The following is a 19110-nucleotide window of genomic DNA, read 5'->3' on the forward strand; positions in this document are numbered from 1 at the left end:
CAGAACACAAAATATATAATCTAGAGATGATAATTAAAGCAATACTGGAGATCATAAATAAAGGTGAAGTACTTTTTTCCTCCAAGTTATTTGTCTCGGCCTAATAATTTATTATATCCTAAAGTGGTACCTAATGGAAGAAATGCTATTACAAAATTGAGTTTTCTTGATTCTTCATGCAAGTAAATAGCATTGAAAAAAAGATATTGACATGACAACCGTGAGTTGTGACCCTCGAATTGTTTAATTACCATTAGTGGGAGGAAGAGGAACACGTTTCATATTCAACATATGGACCCACAAGATAAAAATAAATCATTACGCATACCCGAAATTCATATCACATGTAGTTACTTTCAAGTCTGAGTGGATTAGCAAGAGCAAGTTCGAATGCTGCTCGAGTAGTAACTTATGTAGGGGATGAAACACAAATATTTTGTAAAACTCAAAGAATTATTTGATATCTTCATGCAACAGGAAATTTACAAATTCCATATCCGTATACCTGAATCTTGCCAAATTGTGAGTGAAACAATTTAATTACATTTCACAAATTAATGGTCATGTATTTGTCCTTCAGAACTTACAGTGTGTACAAGCGATGGATCCAATGTGTTTCCGGGATCACACTTGCCATTTAAAAAAATCACATATCTTTACAGAATGATTGACTGTAGTTGTATCTTGCTGTCGCATGGCCCGTCACTTGGTGTGCGCCTTGGGGGTTATGGCCCGCTTCACGAAGGCAATCGAGGCGCTCCCGAACCATTTATGCTCATCATCAGGATCAAACGAGCTCATTTAGTCCTTGTGCTTAGCTTGGCTTGTTCATGTTCCTTGGGGCTCTTGTTTGGCCTTATTTGTGCTTTACTTGTGTAGTTGCCATCCTTAACAGGGTTGGTAGTTGTTTTTTACCTTTGTATGAAGCATGGTTGGTGTTTGATCTATAAGGAGAAAAGAAAAACTATTTGATAAAAAAACTCATTAGCACGTATCACACTCTGAGAGTAAGTAGTTTTTTTTGCGGAAATCTGAGAGTAAGTAGTTGTCATGTGTTGCTATCTACTTATGATTAATTTTGTATTTAGGAAAAGAAATAGGTAAAGCCCTTTTTAGTAGTAATTAGCATTTTTCTTTATTTATTTATGAGATGCAGTTTTTTTAGTAAAATTTAGGACATGAAGTTGGTACATGTGTCAATTCCTATTTGACGCTTCATGCGCCGTTTATAAGCTTTTTATTTTGTATATGGCGAACACCCTCCCAGTTCACCTTCGTAGTAAATGGACCGGCCCATGTAGGTTGGTTTTCTGTACTTACAACACCAAGTTTTGTGAAGCTTCTAAAAACTTTCAACAAATTTTATTTTTAGTTTTTTGTTTCTTTTTTCTTTTTATATTTACTTTTGTGTTTCTTCTTATTTAAAATCCATAAAAAAATTGAATTCACAAAAGTTTTTCAAATTCTTAAAGCTTCTAGAAGCTTCCAACTGATTTTTTTCTATTTTGGTTATATTTTTCATTTTCTAAATTCAAATGCACGCTTTTTAACCTGTGAACTTTTTGAGTTTGAGAATATTTTCTAATTTATGATTTTTTTTATCGAGATTTTTTTTTCAAATTTGTGGACTTTTTTGGAAACCACGAACAATTTTCAATTTTGAGATTTTTTTTCCAAATATATCAACCTTTTCAAATTCATGAACCTTTTCAAATTTGAGAAATTTCTAAAATTCATGATTTTTTAAACAAATTTAAGAACTCTTACAAATTTGAGACATTCTTTGAAATTCATGAACTTTTCCAAATATATGATTTTTGACAAAAAATGAATATTTTTATATTTCATAAAACTTTGAAATTCTATCAGAAAACTTGTAGTCATGTTTTGAAAACCAGAATTGCTTGTTTATTTAGTGGAAAAAATAGACGAGTGTACACGGGTGAGAACGTAACTTGACGAGCGTTTGGGTCAACCCATACGAGTGTGCGCACAATGCACTGCTGAGGTAGTCGACGCCTTAAGCGTTGTTTAGGAGAGAGCAACTAACCGAAGGTTCGGGTAACCTCCAAGGATTACTTTTGATGGCCTGGCAGCATGTCAAGTGGTGTATTCAGCTGTCGCCACATGTCATGTGTTGGGCGGTCCCTCTGAATTTCGTTTTTCTGTGTTTTTCGGCTTTTCAGTTTCCGCCTAGTTTTCTTAGGTTTTGAAGAGAGACAAAATGCGCGTCATTTTCTTTTTACGTGGAAAAAAGTGCTTCCACAAAAAGCACAACTTTGCATCCTCGTGGAAGCACACATTTGCTTCCATAAGAAGCACTGCGCTCCTCGAAAAAGGAAAAAAAATCCGTGCTTCCATAGAAAGCACATATTTGCTTTTGGTGGAGATATTGATTTGCTTCCATGAGCAGCGCAACATCTCGAAACGGGAAAAAAAATTGTGCTTCCACGAGAAACACAAATTTGCTTCTTGTAGAGGTACCGATTTACTTCCAGGAGACCGTGCTTCTCAAAAAGGGGGGGGGGGGAATCTATGCTTTCACGAGAAGCACCAATTTGCTTCTCGTAGAGGTACATATTTGCTTCCGCGAGCTGTGCTTCTCGGAGAAGAAAAATAATTATGCTTGCACAAACAGACTTGCCTCTTATGAAGACACAAATTTGCTTCACTAGAAACATCGCTGTGCTTCTTGAAAAAAAAATTGTGCTTCCACCAGATGCATATATTTGTTTTTCTTGCAAGCACAGATTCGAGAAGCACAAAGTGAAAAATCGCAAACATGTCTTCTGACTCTAATTTTTCTTGTATTTTTCGTCATTTATTTTCTCGGTTGTCGTTTTCTTTCAGTTCTCGCTTTTATTGGTTTTTTGGTATTTGTTTTTTTCACAATTCTTATTCGGTTTCCAATATTTTTCATGGAAAAAAATCGTTGAAACCTATTAACATACTATCTAATTTCAAAGGTCTCGATGTGAGAAATCCAACAGTGAAATGGTTCAGGATTTGGACACATGGTTCAAGAGATAAAATGTTTTGAATAAACGAATCTATCAAAAAAGTTAAAGACTCCCATGTTATGACAAGTGGCGCACATGCAGTAGGCCACTTGCTAGAGCGTGAAAAGGTAACTAGTGATTTCGTGTAGGGTGGCTGCGAGGCGTCAACCGACTGATTTTCTAGAGAAATCAGTCGGGTCGCCAACCGCTCGATGCACTCATCCTAGCCCTTGAATAGGTCAACGACACACACACACACTCGTTCTCTTTTGCATCGCACTAGCTAGCCCCCTATTTCGATCTCTTCTAGCTGTAGCAAGGGTGCAGCTGTAACGCCCATGATGCGGCTATATCTCCCACGTGTCGAGGCACGACTTAGAGGCATAACCGCATTGTAGGTATTGTCGCAAGAAGGGTCATCTTCACACAATCCCATGTAATGAACAAGAATAAGATAACGAGAGTTGGCTTACAATCGCCACTTCACACAATACATAAATAAATTCATACATCATCCAAAATTCACACATAGACCAACTACGGTCAAAACCAAATGAAAAATAAGATAACCCCAAATGCTAGATCCTCGATCGTCCCAACTGGGCTCCACTACTGTTCATCAGGAAAAGAAACATAGTAACGACCACGTTCCTCGTCGAACTCCCACTTGAGCTCGGTTGCGTCATCTGCACTGGTATCGTCGGCACCTGCAACTGTTTTGGTAGAATCTGTGAGTCACGAGGTCTCAGCAATCTCACACCCGCGAGATCAAGACTATTTAAGCTTATAGGAAAGGATGGTGTAATGAGGTGGAGCTGCAGCAAGCACTAAGCATATGGTGGCTAACATACGCAAATGAGAGCGAGAAGAGAAGCAACGCAACGGTCGCGAAGCTAGAACATGATCAAGAAGTGATCCTGAAACTACTAACGTTCATGCATAACTCAAACCGTGTTCACTTCCCGGACTCCGCCGAAAAGAGACCATCACGGCTACACACACGGTGGATGTATTTTAATTAAATCAAGTGTCAAGTTCTCTACAACCGGACATTAACAAATTCCCATTCGCCTCATAACCGCGGACACGGCTTTCGAAAGATAATACCCTGCAGGGGTGTCCCAACTTAGCCCATTATAAGCTCTCACGGTCAACGAAGGATAAACCTTCTCCCGAGAAGACCCGATTGAAGGAAATATGCCCTAGAGGCAATAATAAAGTTATTATTTATTTCCTTATATCATGATAAATGTTTATTATTCATGCTAGAATTGTATTAACCGGAAACATAATACACGTGTGAATACATAGACAAACAGAGTGTCACTAGTATGCCTCTACTTGACTAGCTCGTTAATCAAAGATGGTTATGTTTCCTAACCATAGACATAAGTTGTCATTTGATTAACGAGATCACCTCATTAGGAGAATGACGTGATTGACTTGACCCATTCCGTTAGCTTAGAACCCGATCATTTAGTATGTTGCTATTGCTTTCTTCATGACTTATACATGTTCCTCTGACTATGAGATTATGCAACTCCCGTTTACCGGAGGAACACTTTGTGTGCTACCAAACGTCACAACGTAAATGGGTGATTATAAAGGTGCTCTACAGGTGTCTCCAAAGGTACTTGTTGGGTTGGCGTATTTCGAGATTAGGATTTGTCACTCCGATTGTCGGAGAGGTATCTCTGGGCCCACTCGGTAATGCACATCACTATAAGCCTTGCAAGCATTGTGACTAATAAGTTAGTTGCGGGATGATGTGTTACGGAACGAGTAAAGAGACTTGCCGATAACGAGATTGAACTAGGTATCGAGATACCGACGATCGAATCTCGGGCAAGTAACATACTGATGACAAAGGGAACAACGTATGTTGTTATGCGGTCTGACCGATAAAAATCTTCGTAGAATATGTGGGAGCCAATATGGGCATCCAGGTCCCGCTATTGGTTATTGACCGGAGACGTGTCTCGGTCATGTCTACATAGTTCTCGAACCTGTAGGGTCCGCACGCTTAAAGTTACGATGACAGTTTTATTATGAGTTTATGTATGTTGATGTACCGAAGGAGTTCGGAGTCCCGGATGAGATCGGGGACATGACGAGGAGTCTCGAAATGGTCGAGACGTAAAGATCGATATATTGGACGACTATATTCGGACTTCGGAAAGGTTCCGAGTGATTCGGGTATTTTTCGGAGTACCGGAGAGTTACGGGAATACGTATTGGGCCTTATTGGGCCATACGGGAAAGAAGAAAAAGGGCCTCAAGGGTGGCCGCACCCCTCCCCTTGGTCTGGTCCGAATTGGACTAGGGAAGGGGGGCGCCCCCTTCCTTCCTTCTCTTTTTCCCTTCCTCTTTTCCTATTCCATATGGGAGGTGGAATCCTACTAGGACTAGGGAGTCCTAGTAGGACTCCACACTTGGTGCGCCCCCTCCTAGGGCCGGCCTCCTCCTCCCTTGCTCCTTTATATACGGGGGCAGGGGGGCACCCCAGAGACACAACAATTGATCCTTGAGATCTCTTAGCCGTGTGCGGTGCCCCCCTCCACCATATTACACCTCGATAATACCGTTGCGGAGCTTAGGCGAAGCCCTGCGCCGGTGGAACATCATCATCGTCACCACGCCGTCGTGCTGACGAAACTCTCCCTCAACACTCGGCTGGATCGGAGTTCGAGGGACGTCATCGAGCTGAACGTGTGTAGAACTCGGAGGTGCCGTGCGTTCGGTACTTGATCGGTCGGATCGTGAAGACGTACGACTACATCAACCGCGTTGTGATAACGCTTCCGTTGTCGGTCTACGAGGGTACGTGGACAACACTCTCCCCTCTCGTTGCTATGCATCACCATGATCTTGCGTGTGCGTAGGAATTTTTTTGAAATTACTACGTTCCCCAACAATGGTATCAGAGCCTGGTTTTATGCGTTGATGCTATGCACGAGTAGAACACAAGTGAGTTGTGGGCGATATAAGTCATACTGCTTACCAGCATGTCATACTTTGGTTCAGCGGTATTGTGAGATGAAGCGGCCCGGACCGACATTACGCGTACGCTTACGCGAGACTGGTTTCACCGTTCGGAGCACTCGTTGCTTAAAGGTGACTGGCGGGTGTCTGTCTCTCTCACTTTAGTTGAACCGAGTGTGGCTACGCCCGGTCCTTGCGAAGGTTAAAACAGCACCAACTTGACAAACTATCGTTGTGGTTTTGATGCGTAGGTAAGAACGGTTCTTGCTAAGCCCGTAGCAGCCACGTTAAACTTGCAACAACAAAGTAGAGGACGTCTAACTTGTTTTTGCAGGGCATGTTGTGATGTGATATGGTCAAGACATGATGTGATATAATGTGTTGTATGAGATGACCATGTTTTGTAACCGAGTTATCGGCAACTGGCAGGAGCCATATGGTTGTCGCTTTATTGTATGAGATGCAATCGCCATGAAATAGTTTTACTTTATCACTAAGCGGTAGTGATAGTCGTAAAAGCAATAAGTTGGCGAGACGACAACGATGCTACGATGGAGATCAAGGTGTCGCGCCGGTGACGATGGTGATCATGACGGTGCTTCGGAGATGGAGATCACAAGCACGGTGCTTCGGAGATGGAGATCACAAGCACAAGATGATGATGGCCATATCATATCACTTATATTGATTGCATGTGATGTTAATCCTTTATGCATCTTATCTTGCTTTGATTGACGGTAGCATTATAAGATGATCTCTCACTAAAATTTCAAGATAAAAGTGTTCTCCTTGAGTATGCACCGTTGCAAAAGTTCTTCGTGCTGAGACACCACGTGTTAATCGGCTGTGATAGGCTCTACGTTCAAATACAACGGGTGCAAAACAGTTGCACACGCGGAATACTCAGGTTAAACTTGACGACCCTAGCATATACAGATATGGCCTCGGAACACAGAGACCGAAAGGTCGAGCGTGAATCATATAGTAGATATGATCAACATAGTGATGTTCACCATTGAAACTACTCCATCTCACGTGTTAATCGGACATGGTTTAGTTGCTTTGGATCACGTAATCACTTAGATGATTAGAGAGATGTCTATCTAAGTGGGAGTTCTTAAGTAATATGATTAATTGAACTTAAATTTATCATGAACTTAGTCCTGATAGTATTTTGCAAATTATGTTGTAGATCAATAGCTCGCGTTGTTGCTTCCCTGTGTTTATTTTTGTTCCTAGAGAAAAATTATGTTGAAAGATGTTAGTAGCAAAGATGCGGATTGGATCCGTGATCTGAGGATTATCCTCATTGCTGCACAGAAAAATTATGTCCTTGATGCACCGCTAGGTGACAGATCTATTGCAGGAGCAGATGCAGACGTTATGAACGTTTGGCTAGCTCAATATGATGACTACTTGATAGTTTAGTGCACCATGCTTAACGGCTTAGAATCGGGACTTCAAAGACGTTTTGAACGTCATGGACCATATGAGATGTTCCAGGAGTTGAAGTTAATATTTCAAGCAAATACCCGAGTTGAGAGATATGAAATCTCCAACAAGTTCTATAGCAAAAAGATGGAGGAGAATCGCTCAACTAGTGAGCATGTGCTCAGATTGTCTGGGTACTACAATCGCTTGAATCAAGTGGGAGTTTATCTTCCAGATAAAATAGTGATTGACAAAATTCTCTAGTCACCATCACCAAGTTAGTAGAACTTCGTGATGAACTATGGTATGCAAGGGATGACGAAAGTAATTCCCGAGCTCTTCGTGATGCTGAAATCGACGAAGGTAGAAATCAAGAAAAACATCAAGTGTTGATGGTTGACGAGACCACTTCAAGTGTTGATGGTTGACGAGACCGCTAGTTTCAAGAAAAGGGCAAAGGGAAAAAGGGGAACTTCAAAAAGAACGGCAAGCAAGTTGCTGCTCAAGTGAAGAAGCCTAAGTCTGGTCCTAAGCCTGAGACTAAGTGCTTCTACTGCAAAGGGACTGGTCACTGGAAGCGGAACTACCCCAACTATTTGGTGGATAAGAAGGATGGCAAAGTGAACAAAGGTATATTTGATATACAGATTATTGATGTGTACTTTACTAGTGTTTATAGCAATCCCTCGGTAATTGATACTGGTTCAGTTGCTAAGAGTAGTAACTCGAAACGGGAGTTGCAGAATAAACAGAGACTAGTAAAAGTGAACAAAGGTATATTTGATATACAGATTATTGATGTGTACTTTACTAGTGTTTATAGTAACCCCTCGGTAATTGATACTGGTTCAGTTGCTAAAGAGTAGTAACTCGAAAACGGGAGTTGCAGAATAAACAGAGACTAGTAAAAGGCGAGGTGACGATGTGTGTTGGAAGTAGTTCCAAGATTGATATGATCATCATCGCACACTCCCTGTACTTTCGGGATTAGTGTTGAAACTAAATAAGTGTTATTTGGTGTTTGCGTTGAGCATGAATATGATCTGATCATGTTTATTGCAATACGGTTATTCATTTAAGTTAGAGAACAATTGTTGTTCTGTTTACATGAATAAAACCTTTATGGTCATACACACCAACGAAAATGGTTTGTTGGATCTCGATCGTAGTAATACACATATTCATAATATTGAAACCAAAAGATGCAATGTTAATAATGATAGTGCAACTTATTTGTGGTACTGCCGTTTAGGTCATATTGGTGTAAAGCGCATGAAGAAACTCCATACTGATGGGATTTTGGAATCACTTGATTATGAATCACTTGATGCTTGCGAACCGTGCCTCATGGGCAAGATGACTAAAACGCCGTTCTCCGGAACTATGGAGAGAGCAACAGATTTGTTGGAAATCATACATACAGATGTATGTGGTCCGATGAATATTGAGGCTCGTAGCAGGTATCATTATTTTCTGACCTTCACAGATGATTTGAGCAGATATGGGTATATCTACTTGATGAAACACAAAGTCTGAAACATTTGAAAAGTTCAAAGAATTTCAGAGTGAAGTGGAGAATCATCGTAACAAGAAAATAAAAGTTTCTACGATATAATCGCAGAGGTAAAATATTTGAGTTACGAGTTTGGCCTTCAGTTAAAACAATGTGAAATAGTTTCACTACTCACGCCACCTGGAACACCACAGTGTAATGGTGTGTCCGAATGTCATAACCGTACTTTATTGGATATAGTGCAATCTATGATGTCTCTTACCAATTTACCACTATCGTTTTGGGTTATGCATTAGAGACAGCTACATTCACGTTAAATAGGGCACCATCAAAATCCGTTGAGACGACGCCTTATGAACTGTGGTTTGGCAAGAAACCGAAGTTGTCGTTTCTTAAAATTTTGGGGTTGCGATGCTTATGTGAAAAAATTTCATCCTGATAAGCTCAAACTCAAATCGGAGAAATGTGTCTTCATAGGATACCCAAAGGAGACAGTTGGGTACACCTTCTATCACAGATCCGAAGGCAAGACATTCGTTGCTAAGTATGGATCCTTTCTAGAGAAGGAGTTTCTCTCGAAAGATGTGAGTGGGAGGAAAGTAGAACTTGATGAGGTAACTGTACCTGCTCCCGTATTGGATCACAGAAATCTGTTCCTGTGACTTCTACACTAATTAGTGAGGAAGTTAATGATGATGATCATGTAACTTCAGATCAAGTTACTACCAAACCTCGTAGGTAAACCAGAGTAAGATCTGCACCAGAGTGGTACGGTAATCCTGTTCTGGAGGTTATGTTACTAGACCATGACGAACCTACAAACTATGAAGAAGCGACGGTGAGCCTAGATTCCGCAAAATGGCTTGAGGCCATGAAATCTGAGATGAGATCCATGTATGAGAACAAAGTGTGGACTTTGGTTGACTTGCCCGATGATCGGCAAGCAATTGAGAATAAATGGATTGTCAAGAGGAAGACGGACGCTGATAGTAGTATCACTATCTACAAAGCTAGAATTGTCGCAAAAAGGTTTTCGACAAGTTCAAGATGTTGACTACGATGAGAGTTTCTCACTCGTATCTATGCTTAAGTCTGTCCGAATCATGTTAGCAATTGCCGCATTTTATGAAATCTGGCAAAGGGATAAACAAAACTGCATTCCTTGATGGATTTATTAAAGAAGAGTTGTATATGATACAACCAGAAGGTTTTGTCAATCCTAAAGGTGCTAACAAAATATGCAAGCTCCAGCGATCCATCAATGGACTGGTGCAAGCATCTCGGAGTTGGAATATACGCTTTGATAAGTTGATCAAAGCATATAGTTGTATACAGACTTGCGGTGAAGCCTGTATTTACAAGAAAGTGAGTGGAAGCACTACAGCATTTCTGATAAGTATATGTGAATGACATATTGTTGATCGGAAATAATGTAGAATTATTCTGCAAAGCATAAAGGAGTGTTTGAAAGGAGTTTTTCAAAGATAGACCTCGGTGAAGCTGCTTACATATTGAGCATCAAGATCTATAGAGATAGATGAAGACGCTTGATAAGTTTTTCAATGAGTACATACCTTAACAAGATTTTGAAGTAGTTCAAAATAGAACAGTCAAAGAAAAGAGTTCTTGCCTGTGTTACAAGGTGTGAAATTGAGTAAAGACTCAAAGCCCGACCACGGCAAAAGATAGAAAGAGAATGAAAGTCATTCCCTATGCCTTGGCCATAGGTTCTATAAAGTATGCCATGCTGTGTACCAGATCTATTGTATACCCTACACTGATTTTGGCAAGGGAGTACAATAGTGATCTAGGAGTAGATCACTGGACAACGGTCAAAATTATCCTTACTGGAATAAGGATATGTTTCTCGATTATGGAAGTGACAAAAGGCTCGTCGTAAAAGGTTACGTCGATGCAAGTTTTGACACTAATCTAGATGACTCTAAGTCTCGGTCTAGATACATATTGAAAGTGGGAGCAATTAGCTAGAGTAGCTCCATGCAGAGCATTGTAGACATAGAAATTTGCAAAATACTTACGGATCTGAATGTGACAGACCCGTTGACTAAAATTATCTCACAAGCAAAACATGATCACACCTTAGTACTCTTTGGGTGTTAATCACATAGCGATGTGAACTAGATTACTGACTCTAGTAAACCCTTTGGGTGATGGTCACATGACGATGTGAACCATGGGTGTTAATCACATGGTGATGTGAACTATTCATGTTAAATCACATGGCGATGTGAACTAGATTATTGACTCTAGTGCAAGTGGGAGACTGAAGGAAATATGCCCTAGAGGCAATAATAAAGTTATTATTTATTTCTTTATATCATGATAAATGTTTATTATTCATGCTAGAATTGTATTAACCGGAAACATAATACATGTGTGAATACATAGACAAACAGAGTGTCACTAGTATGCCTCTACTTGACTAGCTCGTTAATCAAAGATGGTTATGTTTCCTAGCCATAGACATAAGTTGTCATTTGATTAACGAGATCACCTCATTAGGAGAATGACGTGATTGACTTGACCCATTCCGTTAGCTTAGCACCCGATCGTTTAGTATGTTGCTATTGCTTTCTTCATGACTTATATATGTTCCTCTGACTATGAGATTATGCAACTCCCGTTTACCGGAGGAACACTTTGTGTGCTACCAAACGTCACAACGTAAATGGGTGATTATAAAGGTGCTCTACAGGTGTCTCCAAAGGTACTTGTTGGGTTGGCGTATTTCGAGATTAGGATTTGTCACTCCGATTGTCGGAGAGGTATCTCTGGGCCCACTCGGTAATGCACATCACTATAAGCCTTGCAAGCATTGTGACTAATAAGTTAGTTGCGGGATGATGTGTTACGGAACGAGTAAAGAGACTTGCCGGTAACGAGATTGAACTAGGTATCGAGATACCGACGATCGAATCTCGGGCAAGTAACATACTGATGACAAAGGGAACAACGTATGTTGTTATGCGGTCTGACCGATAAAGATCTTCGTAGAATATGTGGGAGCCAATATGGGCATCCAGGTCCCGCTATTGGTTATTGACCGGAGACGTGTCTCGGTCATGTCTACATAGTTCTCGAACCCGTAGGGTCCGCACGCTTAAAGTTACGATGACAGTTTTATTATGAGTTTATGTATGTTGATGTACCGAAGGAGTTCGGAGTCCCGGATGAGATCGGGGACATGACGAGGAGTCTCGAAATGGTCGAGACGTAAAGATCGATATATTGGACGACTATATTCGGACTTCGGAAAGGTTCCGAGTGATTCGGGTATTTTTCGGAGTACCGGAGAGTTACAGGAATACGTATTGGGCCTTATTGGGCCATACGGGAAAGAAGAAAAAGGGCCTCAAGGGTGGCCGCACCCCTCCCCTTGGTCTGGTCCGAATTGGACTAGGGAAGGGGGCGCCCCCCTTCCTTCCTTCTCTTTTTCCCTTCCTCTTTTCCTATTCCATATGGGAGGTGGAATCCTACTAGGACTAGGGAGTCCTAGTAGGACTCCACACTTGGTGCGCCCCCTCCTAGGGCCGGCCTCCTCCTCCCTTGCTCCTTTATATACGGGGGCAGGGGGGCACCCCAGAGACACAACAATTGATCCTTGAGATCTCTTAGCCGTGTGCGGTGCCCCCCTCCACCATATTACACCTCGATAATACCGTTGCGGAGCTTAGGCGAAGCCCTGCGCCGGTGGAACATCATCATCGTCACCACGCCGTCGTGCTGACGAAACTCTCCCTCAACACTCGGCTGGATCGGAGTTCGAGGGACGTCATCGAGCTGAACGTGTGTAGAACTCGGAGGTGCCGTGCGTTCGGTACTTGATCGGTCGGATCGTGAAGACGTACGACTACATCAACCGCGTTGTGATAACGCTTCCGCTGTCGGTCTACGAGGGTACGTGGACAACACTCTCCCCTCTCATTGCTATGCATCACCATGATCTTGCGTGTGCGTAGGATTTTTTTTGAAATTACTACGTTCCCCAACACCGATCAGTCTCGGAATCCCGGTTTACAAGACATTTCGACAATGGTAAAAACAAGACCAGCAAAGCCGCCCGAATGTGCCGACAAATCCCGATAGGAGCTGCACATATCTCGTTCTCAGGGCACACCGGATGAGCCAGACGTCGGGTTAGCATAGACCCTGGTTGCCCAGGGGGCGCCGGACATCGCTCGGTTTGGGCCAGCACTCGAAGGAGCACTGGTCCGGGGCGTTAAAATAAAGATGACCCTCGGGCTCGCGAAAACCCAACTGAAAAAGGCTTAGGTGGCAAATGATAAAACCAAGGTTGGGCCTTGCTAGAGGAGTTTTATTCAAGGCGAACTGTCAAGGGGTCCCATAAATCACCCAACCGCGTAAGGAACGCAAACTCAAGGAACATAACACCGGTATGACGGAAACTAGGGCGGCAAGAGTGGAACAAAACACCAGGCATAAGGCCGAGCCTTCCACCCTTTACCAAATATATAGATGCATTAATTAAATAAGAGATATTGTGATATTCCAAAATATCCATGTTCCAACATGGAACCAACTTCAACTTCACCTGCAACTAGCAACGCTATAAGAAGGGCTGAGCAAAAGCGGTAACTTAGCCAAACAACGGTTTGCTAGGAAAGGATGGTTAGAGGCTTGACATGGCAATATGGGAGGCATGATATAGCAAGTGGTAGGTAGCGCAGCATAGCAATAGAACGAACAACTAGCAAAGCAAAGATAGAAGTGATTTCGAGGGTATGGTCATCTTGCCTGCAGGATTCTCAGAGTTGTCGAAAGCTTGATCCTCGTAAGCGTACTCAACAGGTTCCTCGTTCACGAACTCTTCTCTCGGCTCTACCCACAGCAAGAACACAAGCAATGGAACCACAATCAATCACGGGAAATGCACAAGCAACATGATGCAATACATGCATGATATGCGAGATGTGATATGCGATGCATATGCGTGCTCCGGAAGGAAATGGATGAACAAGGCAGTAACTTGGCAAACCAAATATGCCACTGGAAAGATGAGATGATTTCGGTCAAAATCGATATAAAGATCACCGGAAACGGATGCACGGTTTGCAAATGGCAAGCAAAACAAGAATGACACGATTCTGCGATTAACAGCATGATAGCACTTAAAATACATCAAGTAACTATGCTACAACACCCCAACATAACAAAAAAGTATATGAGAGTGATCTACAGGAGATGCTTGACAAAAGATAAACACTGAGCTACGGCTAGATCACACCATAACAGGTTCAAACAAGCATGGCAAAAGTGCAAAAGATAACAGCTTCACAGACTTGGTGAAAATACTGAACATGGCTGAAACAGCATCAGGTAGCAATGTTCAGAGCAATCAAAACACATGCTACATGAACTTAACATAGCAAAACAAGGCATGGAATGAATCTACTAAAAGCATAGAACAAAAGTCCCTTACTGACCATGAGCCAAAAAGGCACAGAAGATATGATGGCACCCATGTAAACATAGCAAGTTTCGTTAACAGGTTCCAGACTTAGCAGAAAACAGAGCATGACATTAACAACATTATGAAGGCATCTTTGTGAGCTCGATTCACTCATCACAAAACAATTCATGACAAAACAAGCATATCTACAGAAATAAGACATGTTCATGAATTTAACCATGGCAAGAGCAAATTCATAGCATGTATGGATCAACTACAACAACCTTGGCAAAATTGAATATCATGTTAACAATCTGCCAGGAATATTTTATAGCAAAAGTAGAGTAAGATTAAGACATGAAAGGGCACTCCATAATTGCAAACAGGGGCATGGATGGATAGAGCACAACTATATCTACAAAACATCCTTACTGAATATACTCAAAATAAGCATGGATCCCACTTTAGACACATGGATACATGGCAACAAAATAACAGCAGGTAACAGACAGCAAAATCCTAAGTCCCTGGAAACAGAAACATCATGAAGCCTAGTTTGCATGCTTGTGCTAGTCACCACATAGATCACAAAAATACATGGCATACACCCCTGTGAAGATGGAATGGCATAGATCAAAACATCTGTAGAGCTCATGCCCATAAGATGCACACATCAAATGCAACAAAAATAACAAAACATCAAGTTCTGATAATTACCAGCAGTAAACATCATATAGCACTCTTGCACCAGAGATTTGGGCATCAAGCTGGACTCAAACGAGTATGGCACAATGGAACAAAATAAATAGCATCTCGTGATGAACATTTCTATATATCACACGCATGAAACGGAGCAGTATGCAATGAGATATGCCATGATGAACAGAGCAACATATTGCAAGAATTTTCGGGACTTGGCAGAAAACGAGGGGGGGAAACAAGTCAACCTCGCGGATCTCACGCGAACTGAGGTTCACCGGGGTTCCTCGCCGGAGATGGAGAGGAGGAGGCCGGAGGAGGCGTCGGGCGGACGGGGACGGGCTGGATCTGGCCGGATCCGGCGCCGTCGGAGGCGCGGGGCGGCACGGCGGCGGGCGAGGCGCGGGCGGGGTCGGCGGAGGAGCGCCGGTGGTCGGCGGCGGGCGCGGCGGCGAGGCTCAAGGCGGCGGCGGCGGGGATCCGCGGGAGGGCGGAGGCGCGCGCGGGAGGCGACGCACGGGCGCGGGCGACGGGCCGGGAGGGCCCCGGCGGGCCGGCGCGCGGCAGCGCGGGGGAAGTGGGCGCGGGCGGCGGCGAATCCGGAGGCGACACGTGGCGGCGGAGAGGGCGGCGGACACGTCCGTCGGCGGGTTTTTCCGTCCGGCGGCGCGAGGGGAGCGGGGCTAGGGTTTGATCTGCGCGAAAATTTCAGGGAAGCACATATTTATAGGTAGAGGGAGATAGGAGACTCCAAATGGAGTGCGGTTTTTGCCCACACGATCGTGATCAAACGACCGAGAGCATGGAGGGGGCTTAGATAGGTTATTGGGCTGTTTGGAGGGGGGTTTGGCTGCAACACACAAAAGGACTTTGCGGTTACCCGGTTAACCGTTGGAGCATCAAACGACCTCCAAATGGAACGAAACTTGACACGTGGTCTACCGGTGGTGTACCAAGGCCACTTGGCAAGACTCGGTCCATTCCAAGAACGTTTAACACCCGCTCACGAAAAGAGACAAGAGGGGGTGCACCGGTGCATGTGGGAGTGCCGGATTGCAAAACGGACAACGGGGAAAATACTCGGACGCATGAGACGAACACGTATGCAAATGAGATGCACATGATGACATGATATGAGATGCATGACATGAACAAAATGCAAAATGAGAGACAAAACCCAACCACGGAGGGAATATCATAACACATAGCCGAAAATGGCAAGAGTTGGAGTTACAAATATGGAAAGTTACATCCGGGGTGTTACAGCAGCACGCCGCTTGCAGCAAAGCTGCACCGGGAGCCACCGGCTAGTGCTCCATCGCACCACTGGGTCCATTGCAGCACCGAGCATTGCATCGCAGCTCCGAGAGCCATCGGTGAGCACTGCATCGCAACGCCGAGTGCCACCAGCAGTGCTTCGTGCAGCACCGAGTGCTGCATCGCAGCTCCATGTCGCCGGCGAGTGCTTCATCGCAACGCTGGGCGTTGTTGGCGAGTTCCATTGCAACTCTGCCACCAACGTATACGGATCACATCACCGCATGTAGCATCCATCGCAGACGCGATTTGGTTCGTAGCACCACAGAGTTGCATTGCAACTCCTCCACTCAAGGAGATATGTGTCCTTGAAGCAGTTGATGGCGCCCTGCAGCAGAGCTCCCTACGGCGGTGGTCTCCGGTGATGTGCGGGTCTTTGTAGCACCAGCAGCCCGAATCCATGGAAGCAATGGCGCCACTCCCCCCTAAAGCACCAGTGGTCACCATCCTTTCTAGCATCTCACCACCTTGGGTTGCCGCACCAAGGGTAAGCTCATAGCTGCATCGCAAGCGACGACCATCGCATCTTATTGCAGCACTGCCGTCCGGGCTGCAGGCCTGCAATAGTTGTGGCCGGGTCATCTCCCCAAGCTCGCAACAGGCGGGGGGGGGGGGTACTCTCCTTCAACACCCTCCATGGCGAAGGTGAAATAAACGGCTGGGAGAAAGACACTACAGTTGGAAAAGGAAAAATCTAGATACATAAGGGCATCTTCAATGGTTGTAAGATATTTGTTGGTAGACTTTGCCATATAGGATTTTCGATGATGTGTCATATAATAAATGAGGAAAGAGAGTAAGGTTGTACTACCTCCATCCTGGTTTATTAGTCCCCTTTGTAATTTGTGCTAAATTTTGACTAAATATTTAACTGACACAATGTTAGTGCATGTCAACAAAAATTATATCATTGGATTCGTGTTTGAACATAGTTTTCAATGATATAATTTTTGATGACATTCATGAACATCTTGTTAATTAAATTTATGGTCAAAGTTTGGCACAGATTACAATGAGGACCAATAAACCAGGACGGAGGTAGTATGTACATGAACCAACACCCCTTGCACAAGCTCCAATGTAGAATGAGAGAGCACCTTATTTATTATCTCACATCCTATTGGGCAAACTAGATACAACCTATTGGAGTAGTTGTATGTTAAGGTGTTGGTTAATGACATGGCATATTTTACCAACCAGCTAACAAACGAACCATTGAAGATGCCCTAAGTAGTTGGGGGCAGCGATAAGACTGCGGAAATAAAGTGGGAAGAAACGGTGTGGTGTGTGGGCTACATGGCGTTCGATGATGTCTACTACGCAACCTTCTTCTTGTAGACTCGTGTTGGGCTTCCAAGCGCAGAGTTTTGTACGACAGTAGCAAATTTGCCTCAAGTGGATGACCTAAGGTTTATCAATCTGTGGGAGGCGTAGGATGAAGATGGTCTCTCTCAAACAACCCTGCAACCAAATAACAAAGAGTCTCTTGCGTCCCCAACACACCCAATACAATGGTAAATTGTATAGGTGCACTAGTTCGGCGAAGAGATGGTGATACAAGTGTAATATGGATAGTAGATATAGGTTTTTGTAATCTGAAAATATAAAAACAGTAAGGTAGCAAGTGATAAAAGTGAGCGAAAACGGTATTGCAATGCTTAGAAACAAGGCCTATGGTTCATACTTTCACTAGTGCAAGTTCTCTCAACAATGATAACATAATTAGATCATATAACAATCCCTGAACATGCAACAAAGAGTCACTCCAAAGTCACCAATAGTGGAGAACAAACGAAGAGATTATTGTAGGGCACGAAACCACCTCAAAGTTATTCTTTCTGATCGATCTATTGGGCTATTCCTATAAGTGTCACAAACAACCCTAGAGTTCGTACTAAAATAACACCTTAGGATACACATCAACCAAAACCCTAATGTCACCTAGATACTCCAATGTCGCCACAAGTATCCGTGGGTTTGATTATACGATATGCATCACACAATCTCAGATTCATCTATTCAAACCAATGCAAAGAACTTCAAAGAGTGCCCCAAAGTTTCTACCGGAGAGTCAAGACGAAAACGTGTGCCAACCCCTATGCATAAGTTCACAAGGTCACATAACCCGCAAGTTGATCACCAAAACATACATCAAGTGGATCACGTGCATATCCCATTCTCACCACAGATAAGCACATGCAAGTCATACATCAAGTGTTCTCAAATCCTTAAAGACTCAATCCGATAAGATAACTTCAAAGGGAAAACTCAATCCATTACAAGAAGGTAAAGGGGGAGAAACATTATAAGATCCAACTATAATAACAAAGCTCGTGGTACATCAAGATCGTGCCAAATCAAGAACAAGAGAGAGAGAGAGAGAGAGAGAGATCAAACACATAGCTGTTGGTACATACCCTCAGCCCTGAGGGTGAACTACTCCCTCCTCGTCATGCAGACCGCCGGGATGATGAAGATGGCCACCAGTGCTGATTTCCCCCTTTGGCGGGGTGTCGGAACAGGGTCCCGATTGGTTTTTGGTGGCTATAGAGGCTTGCGGCGGTGGAACTCCCGATCTAGGTTTCTTTTCGGGGGTTTCTATATTTATAGAATTTTTGGCGTCGGTTTCACGTCAGGGGGGTCCACGAGTCAACGACAAGGACGGAGTACTCTCCCGGGGGTAGGGCGCGCCCTCCACCCTTGTGGTTGGCTCGGGACTCTTCTGGCCCAACTCTTTT

Source organism: Aegilops tauschii, chromosome 1 (assembly GCF_002575655.3).
Source record: "Aegilops tauschii subsp. strangulata cultivar AL8/78 chromosome 1, Aet v6.0, whole genome shotgun sequence".
NCBI classification, from domain to species: domain Eukaryota; kingdom Viridiplantae; phylum Streptophyta; class Magnoliopsida; order Poales; family Poaceae; genus Aegilops; species Aegilops tauschii.